At 50.3% G+C, this 7991-nt stretch overlaps 1 long non-coding RNA gene across 1 annotated transcript; it reads left to right on the top strand.

Annotated features, from left to right (window-relative positions):
* Nucleotides 1–1008: 1008 nt before the first annotated feature.
* Nucleotides 1009–3194, top strand: LOC113621117 (uncharacterized). The gene is made up of 2 exons (XR_003433035.1): nucleotides 1009–2141; nucleotides 2954–3194. It is a non-coding gene; the product is annotated as an uncharacterized LOC113621117 (long non-coding RNA).
* Nucleotides 3195–7991: the final 4797 nt, after the last annotated feature.

Below are 7991 nucleotides of genomic sequence, written 5' to 3'. Positions count from 1 at the left end.
CGGTGGTTGAGAGTCCGCCTGCCGATGCAGGGGACACGGGTTCGTGCCCCGGTCCGGGAGGATCCCACATGCCGCGGAGCGGCTGGGCCCCTGAGCCATGGCCGCTGAGCCTGCGCGTCCGGAGCCTGTGCTCCGCAACGGGAGAGGCCACAGCAGTGAGAGGCCCACGTACCGCAAAAAAAAAAAAAAAAATCTGCTTGCCAACCCAGGGGACACGGGTTTGAGCCCTGGCTCGGGAAGATCACACATGCCACAGAGCAACTAAGCCTATGCGCCACAACTACTGAGCCCTGCGCTCTAGAGACCGCGAGACACAACTACTGAGCCCGCGCGCCACGACTACTGAAGCTTGCGCGCCTAGAGCCTATGCTCCGCAACAAGAGAAGCCACGACAATGAGAAGCCCGCGCACCACAACAAAGACCCAGCACAGCCAAAAAAATAATAAAATTAATTAATTAATTATTTTAAAAAGGTCTTGGGCAGCCTGGTAGGGAGGTGAGATCCATGGCTTTAGGGGTATTCAAGAGCAGGTAATGTTTTTGATGAAAACCATGAATACTGTGTCAGTTATTTCTCCAACCGCAACATCACCTCACCTATCTTTTAAAATTTTTTTAGAATGAGTAGGTTTTACTTTAATAATACAAACAATCTCTCTCTCTCTCTCTCTCTCTCTCTCTCTCTCTATATATATATATATATATATATATAGTCGAGCAAGTGGGATGACCTCTTAGTGTGAAACATTGTTTTTGTTTTTTTTTATAAATGTATTTATTTTTGGCTGCATTGGGTCTTCGTTGCTGTGCTCGGGCTTTCTCTAATTGCGGCGAGCGGGGGCTACTCTTTGCGGTGCACAGGCTTCTCATTGCGGTAGCTTCTCTTGTTGCAGAGCACAGGCTCTAGGTGCACGGGCTTCAGTAGTTGCAGCATGCGGGCACAGTAGTTGTGGCTCGAGGGCTCTAGAGCACAGGCTCAGTAGTTGTGGCTCACGGGCTTAGTTGTTCCACGGCATGTCAGATATTCCCGGATCAGGGCTCAAACCCATGTCCCCTGCATTGGCAGGCGGATTCTTAACCACTGTGCCACCAGGGAAGTCCCGAAGCATTGTTTAGTCACTTGGCCATCATATCACGAGTGCCTACTAAGTGGTCACGTACAGAGATGAAACAGACATGTCACTCCCTCACCCTAAACTCTTCCATGGCTCCCTGTTGCCTAGAGAACAAAGCCGAACTCCTGGGCCCAGCATTCAAGACCCTCCATAATCTGGCCCAGCCTCTCTTTCCAGCCTTGAGCATTGCCTTCCATTGGCATTAAACCACATTCTTGACTCCCGTCCCCACCCTAATGGCCATGTGTTGGTGTTCTCTATGCTGCTTGCCTGCAGTGCCTTCCAAGCACCTTCACCAACAAACTCCTGTTCTTTTCCATAAGGCTGAGGTCCCCTCTAGGAAGCCTTCCCTGACTGCCCCCTCCTCCACCCCCACAGCTTTCAGGCATCCTCCATGACCATTGGAGTCTTGGCTCGTCCCTCCAAAGGTGTGAAGGGCAGAGCCATGTCAAGCCTCTCTCAGGGTCTTTCCTGAGGTTGGGCTCAGGCTCATGGCAGGGGGACATCCATGTGGCTTTGCAGAGGCCTCAAGAAGTTCCCATGAGTCCATGCAGAGCTGAGGGCCCAGAGGGACCAGCTCTGTACCCCTCTCTCTGGGAGCATCAGTTAGGGATCCCTGGACCCTCGGCCACCCTGGACACCTTCTAACCCAAAGAATCAGGCCGGGCCAGAGCAGCTTCAGCCAGCTCTGCAGGAGTGCAGGTGTACAGGCCTTCTCAGAGGACCCCACCCTGGCATGGTGGTCAGGGCCCTCCAAGGATGGGAGAACGCTCAGATGTTCCTGGCATCCTTGTCTCCGAGAAGGTGGGCAGGGAGGGACAGAGAGGGGACACAGAGGTTTGGGGTTGACTTTTTTCTCTTTCACATTCTAGTAAGGACCCTCCATGCATTGGCCAGGATGGTTGTGGGCTGTACCTCGCTGAGCCCTCCCCTCACTAAGGCTGCCCCACACCCAGCCTCTTAATGCAGCAAGCTCTACACCAGGCAGGATCCACCAGCCAGAAATAACAGGAGCATCCTCGAGGGTGGGTACAGGCGGAGCCGAGGTAACAGGAGAAAGGCTGATTCATCTCCAGGCTGTGAGGCCAGACGGTGCCCCTTGCTGCCCTCACCCCCTAGCCTGGAGGCCCCCAGCCTCGCCTGTCCTGGTGCTGTGTTCTGGTACCTCCTCTGGGCTGGGAGGAACCGTCCTAATGCCCAGGGCAGGGCAGGGCAGGGGGGCCCAAAGGTCACCCTTCCCTGCTTCCTGGCCCTGGCCAGAGCTGTACCTGTGGCCTCTTTTGCAAAGAGAAGACAGACGGTACCCACTCCTAGCCTGCTTGTGACGATCACATGAGCCAGCACAGCGCCTTGGCATGGAGCACGTTATATACAACACACCTCCGTTTCTACGTGGGGAAACAGGCTCAGCCAGTGCTGTGATTTGAACCCAGGCCTTGGCTGTCCTAAGGAAAGAGCTCAGGGCAGGAAGGAGGCTGGCTGGGGGGCTAGAGAGGGCTCTAGTGCCAGCCTGGGGCGGGAGCTTGTAATCCTCACCACCTCCTTTGTGCAACGCCCACGGACCGGAGCCCAGAGCCCTCCCTGGGCCCCTCTGCCTGGACCAGACACCCTGTGCTTCCTTCTGCCCCATCCCAAGTTCACAGTCAGCCTGATGCCTGGCAGCCTCAGGCTGCCCACCCCACGCCCCACCCCCACCTTTGGAGTAGGACTGGAACATTTGTTGGGCATTTGTTCTTAAGTTCTGGGAAAGGAGAAGGAAGGGAGGGGCGGGCTTCGGGGAAGGCTGCCCTGGGGACAGTAATCAGATCCTGGGAACCATGTGATTTGTTTCTGGCAGATGTGTTTAGAGATGTTTTTGTCCGGAGGCTGGGGAAGAAGATGAGGACCCATTCCTTTATTGGGGGGCAGCAAGTGGCGCAGCAGGAGCACAAGGCAGGTTTGCTATCAGTTATTTAATGAACCTTCCTGGCTGGCCAGGCACAGGCGAGCAAGGCAGTAGCTTTTCCAGCAGCTCTGGGGTGGGGGAATGATTCCCCCTTGCTGCTGTATCAATATTCAGCTTCTTGTTTACATGTTCAGTTGGAATGTCCTCTATCTGAGAACGAGGATGAGGTAACTTAGGACCATATTCCTGGAAGTCTGGTTTCATGGTTTACTTGTTCCTAAATCTGTTTGTCCTAAAGTGGACCAGCCAGTGCAAGGCATGCTGGGAAGTTTGCTGTGAGGTGGAGGGGTCAGGACTGGACACGGCTTCGGGGCCTGACAACTGACTGTGGACTCAAGTGTGATGTAGGCTCTGCGGTGGGGTGTGGGGAGGGCATCTACCTCCCTGGGCCGGAAGCAGCAGCGGGAGGGAACCAAGGTGGTGGGTGGGACTGAACTCAGTGGGGCGGGGGGAGGAGACACCCCCAAACAGGAAGACGTTCCTTGTAGCCACATAGTCCACCGTCAGTGAAAATCAGAACACAGCCCCAGCCCCCATCAACTTCCAAGGAGAGAAAATGCAGAGAGGAAGTCCTGGCTGCTAGAAACAACTCAGGTGGCTGAAATCAGGAGGGCCTTTATTATCCCACATGATATATTGGCTAAGGTACTCGGGAAGCGGCTGGTAACAAAAAGACCCCAAAGTAAAGTCACTTAAATAAGGTAGAAGACTGTTTCTCTCTCACATCACAGCCCCAAGGTGAGTGCCCCAAGGTGAGTGCTCCAGTGGGACCACTGTCATCTCCAGGATGGGGCTTCCAAAGGGCTCCAGCTGCTGCTGTTTTTCAGCGAGTGAGAAGAGGGGAAGAGAGTGACCAAGGCAAACATCTTTGAGAAGATGATCCAGAATTTGCAATGGGATGTTCTGCTCACATCCCATCGGCCCGGACTCAGTCACATGGCCACACTCAGCTGCCCAAGGGTGCTTGGAAGTGTAGTCTGCAACTGCGGGGGCGGGGGGGCAGCACATGTCCAGCTAAAACTCAGTAGGTTCTATTACTAAAAGGATGACAGGAAGAATGGACACTAGAGGACCGTTAACAGTGCCTGCCACAAGCAACAAGGAGTCTGGTGGTAGGGTACCTCTAGGGTTGATTAATTCAGTAGCTCACCAACGTATTCATGTCTTCAGGGATCCAGTGTATTGACTTTTAGTCTCAGGCTGGTCCCCTCGTGGCCTCAAGATGGCTGCCAGCACTATAGCATCACACCCTTAGGCACTAATACAAAAAGGCAGAAAAGAGAATGTTCCTCCCTTGTGTCTATGAAAACTTTCTCAGAAGCCCCCTTCTCCAACTGACTTCCCCTAACTCTCCTTGGCCAGAATAGCATCATGTGTCCATTCCTGCTCCAATTACTAGCAAAGGCAGTGGAATGACCAGGATTGGCTTGGGTCGATTGAGAATAACCCCCCAGGGCATGTGATAGTTCTATGTCATTTTATTTATAAGAACTTAGAGGTAGGTCTGCAGCTGAGATGGCCTTGCAGAGCTGTCCTGAGCTGGGGCAAGGAGCTGGATCCTCACAGGTCACATTGATCAATCTCTGGATACAGGCTGTCTCTGGAAGAAGAAATGACCTTGGATGAGCCAGTTTCTTCAGCCCAGGCAAATGCTGCTCCCCTGGTGTTGCTGCCTCAGGAGCTTGAAGAAAGGATCCCACTGAGCCAGCCCCAGGCCTCTGAGGATGGGGTGACAGTCAGCTGGTGCCAGAGTCTCTGAGAGGGTGGGATGCAGAGTGTGGAAAAAAATCTAAAACTGGGACTAAGTGCCAATGCTGCCTGAAGAGCCCAGAAACAAACCCTTACACTTATGGTCAACTGATTTTTTTCTAAGACAATTCAATGGGGAAAAAATAGTTTTTTCAACATATGGTGCTAGAAAACTGGATATCCACATGCAAAGGAATGAAGTTGGACGCCCCTTCTCACACCATATATGAAAACCAATTCAAAATGTATCAAAGATCTCAATGTAAGAGCTAAAACCGTAAAACTCTTAGAAGAAAACAGAGGATTCATTCGTTACAATTTTGGATTAGGCGATGGTTTCTTAAACATGACACCAAAAGCACAAATAACTAAAGAAAAAAATAGTTAAATTGGACTTCATTAAAATTAAAATTGGGGGGGAATTCCCTGGCAGTCCAGTGGTTCGGGCTCTGCACTTTCACTGCCAAGGGCCAGGGTTCAACCTCTGGTCGGGGAACTAAAATCCCGCAGGCCGCACAGCGCAGCCAAAAAAAATAAAAAAACTTAAGTGTTTTTTTTAATGTTTCAAAGGACACCATCAAGAAAGTGAAAAGAGAACCCACAGAATGGAATCAATGATTTATCAATCGTATATCTGATAAGGGACTTAATACCTGGAATATATAAAGAATTCTTACAACAAAAAAATTTAAAAATGGACAGTGGATTTGAAAGGCATTTCTCCAGGAAAGATATACAATGACCAAAAAGCACATTAAAAGATGTTCAACAGGGCTTTCCTGGTGGCGCAGTGGTTGAGAGTCCGCCTGCAGATGCAGGGGATGCGGGTTCGTGCCCTGGTCCGGGAAGATCCCAAATGCCGCGGAGCGGCTGGGCCCGTGAGCCATGGCCGCTGAGCCTGCGCGTCCGGAGCCTGTGCTCCGCAACGGGAGAGGCCACAGCAGTGAGAGGCCCGCGTACCAACAAAAAAAAAAAAAAGATGTTCAACATCATTAATCACCAAAGCCACAGTGAGATACCACTTCACACCCACTAAGATGGCTATAATCAGAAAGACGGACAATGACAAGTGTCAGAGAGATGTCATACATTGCTGGGGGAACGTAAAAACGGTGCAGCGGCTTTGGAAAACAGTCTGTCAATTCCTCAAACAGCTAAGCATAGAGTTACCGCATGACCCAGAAATTCCCTTCCCAGTTATACACCCAAGAGAACTGAAAACACATATCCACGTAAAAATATGTACGTGAATGTTCATAGCAGTACTATTATTATAGCCAAAGGCTTTAACAACCCACATATCCATCAGCTGATGCATGGATAGATCCATACAATGGAATATTATGCAGCAATAAAAGGGAGTGGGGTACTGACACGTGCTACAACATGGGTGAACCTTGAAAACATGCTGAGTGAAAAAAGCCAGACAGAAAAAGCCACATATCATATGATTCCATTTATATGGAGTGTCCAGAACAGGCAAATCCATAGAGACAGAAACTAGATGAGTGGCTGCCAGGGGCTCAGGGAGGAGGGAATGGGAGTGACCGCTGATAGGAATGGCAGCTCTTTTTGGAATGATGGAAATGTTCTAAAATTAGTGATGACGGTTGCCTAATTCTGTGAATATACTAAAAAAAAATCACTGGGCAAATGTTATGGTGATAATAATATTATTTTAAATATATAATTTAGATTTTATATATTATATATATATTTACTTTAGTTATTTATTTTGGTCCCATGGATAAGGGGCCTAACACGGTCCCCTGGCAGTCCCAGCTTCCAATTCAGTGGAACCATTGTTCTGTCCACTGTTGGAAGCATTTCCCCTTGCAAGTTTCAGGAACAGGAAACAAAAATTCCATGAGTGATTACTGGGTGTAGTCATGGTTCCTCACTGTGTGTTCTGTTGCGGGATATGCTGGCCTCTGATTCAGCACATACGCTTTATCCTCTAAGTGAGGACCCCATTTTTCAGGTGTTGCCTCCCAACTAGGGACATACCTTGAGTCTTCAGTAGGTCACGCCCCATATTCTTGGACCAGCTGTTTCTGGGTGGTGAAGTACCTTAGAGACAATAGCTTAATAAAGGCTCACTCTGCCCTGGAGGATCCCTTGCTGGGTTGTGGCTGAAGTGTGCCCAGCTGTGCTCTCCAATGCTGCTGAGAAGGGCCCATGGCAGAGGAAGGGCAGGGGGAGCAGCAGCTTTGACCCCAGCTTGGTCTAAAGTCACGAGATGTGACGCTCACCCCACTCCCAGCTGAAATTTTCAGGAAGAGTTCATTTTACTGGAGTCTGGGAGGAAACGACAAGGATTGAATAGTGAAGGCTGAGAGAGAGATCATTTTACCACCAAGATCCTGCAAGATAATATTCAAAGTGAAAATAATGAGGACTTCCCTGGTGGTCCAGTAGCTAAGGCTCCGCGCTCCCAATGCAGGGGGCCCGGCTTCGATCCCTGGTCAGGGAACTAGATCCCACATACTGCAACTAAACATCCCACGTGCTGCAACTAAACATCCCGCATGCCGCAACTAAAGTTCTATAAAAAACGAAATAAATTAATTAAAAAGAAAAAAGAGGGCTTCCCTGGTGGCGCAGCGGTTGAGAATCTGCCTGCCAATGCAGGGGACACGGGTTCGAGCTCGGGTCCGGGAAGATCCCACATGCCGCGGAGCAACTAAGCCAGTGCGCCACAACTACTGAGCCTGCGCTCTAGAGCCCGCGAGCCACAACTACTGAGCCCACGCACCGCAACTACTGAAGCCTGCGCACCTAGAGCCCATGCTCCGCAACGAGAAGCCACCGCAACGAGAAGCCCACGCACCGCAAGAAGAGTAGCCCCCGCTCACTGCAACTAGAGAAAGCCCGCGTGCAGCAACAAAGACCCAATGCAGCCAAAAATAAATAAATAAATAATTTTTTAAAAAATGGTTGAAAGGATACATTTTATGTTATGTATATTTTACCACAACCAATTTTTTGTTTTTGCTTTGTCTTTTTTTTGGGCCACGCCACGCGGCATGCAAGATCTTAGTTCCCCGACCAGGGATGGAACCCGCGCCCCCTGCAATGGAAGCACAGATTCTTAACCACTGGACAGCCAGGGTAGTCCCCACAATTAATTTTTGTAAATCATAATAGAAAGGAGATGGGAAATGTGAGGCAAGTTCAGGAA

This window comes from Aethalodelphis obliquidens, unplaced genomic scaffold (assembly GCF_003676395.1).
Source record: "Aethalodelphis obliquidens isolate GAN/ISIS:26980383/991018 unplaced genomic scaffold, ASM367639v1 scaffold8, whole genome shotgun sequence".
Taxonomy (NCBI): domain Eukaryota; kingdom Metazoa; phylum Chordata; class Mammalia; order Artiodactyla; family Delphinidae; genus Aethalodelphis; species Aethalodelphis obliquidens.
The sequence above is the reverse complement of the archived record's forward strand: the minus strand, read 5'-3'. Positions and strand labels throughout refer to the sequence as shown.